Source organism: Marmota monax, unplaced genomic scaffold (genome assembly GCF_021218885.2).
Source record: "Marmota monax isolate L192 unplaced genomic scaffold, Marmota_monax_Labrador192_F-V1.1 WCK01_AAM20220418_F8-fsc00338, whole genome shotgun sequence".
Lineage (NCBI taxonomy): Eukaryota > Metazoa > Chordata > Mammalia > Rodentia > Sciuridae > Marmota > Marmota monax.
The window spans coordinates 426,446-427,397 of NW_026693035.1; positions in this window are offsets into that span (position 1 = coordinate 426,446).

Below are 952 nucleotides of genomic sequence, written 5' to 3' on the forward strand. Positions count from 1 at the left end.
CGGAAGGCTCCGCCCATGGGCGGGACCAGTGCAGGCCCGCCCCTCTTTACCAGTCTGGGCGGGGTCTCTGCACACCCCCTGCTCCCGCTCTTCACCCCTTTTCATCGCTGCTCTCACATCTACGACATTACCTCATCCCTCACACCCCAGTTCACCCCAGCCCTCTCCACATCCTGTCACCCCCCACATCCCCTCCCTGCTCTCCCTTCACCCCACATCCTCTCCACCCTCTCCCATTCCCTCAGGTCCCTTCCCTCCTCTCCCTTGCCCCACATCACCTCCACCCCGCTCCCCTCTGCCTCGTCCGCAGGTCTCCCCGCAGCCTCCAAGCTTGGGAGAGATTCAGGAATGCAGGTGAAAATGTAATCAAATTAACCCAGCCAAGATAATTAAATAATTATTTTTAAATGTGAATGAAAAGGAAAGGGAAGACAAATTTCAAAAAGCAATACATGAAAATTGAAGGTATATCAATAGACCCTCAAACGAAAAGAAGAGAGACGATTGGGGATGTGGTGCAAGCGGTAACGCGCTCACCTGGCATGTGCTGGGCGCTGGGTTCGATCCTCAGCACCACATAAAATAGAATAAGGACGTTTGTTCTTTATTTATTAAAATAGAATAAAGATGTTGTGTCCACCGAAAACTAAAAATAAATATTTTTTAAAAAACCTCTCTCTCTCTCTAAAAAAAAAAAAAAGAAGAAGAAGAAGAAAGAGGATGTTGTCACATATTCTCACAGACAGATTGGTGTTGACCCCTCTTAGGCACGCACCTGACATTTTTAACATTAAATAAGTAAACAAAGGATCCTAAGAAGCCAGAGAAGAGGTTTGGGACAAAGGCGAACTGGAAGGACCTCTAGTGGGAAAGTTCACGTTCACTAACCGGTTTGCACTCTCAACACTGTTAAGGCTAAATCCCGGGTTCACACTTTAGAGAAAAAATTTAC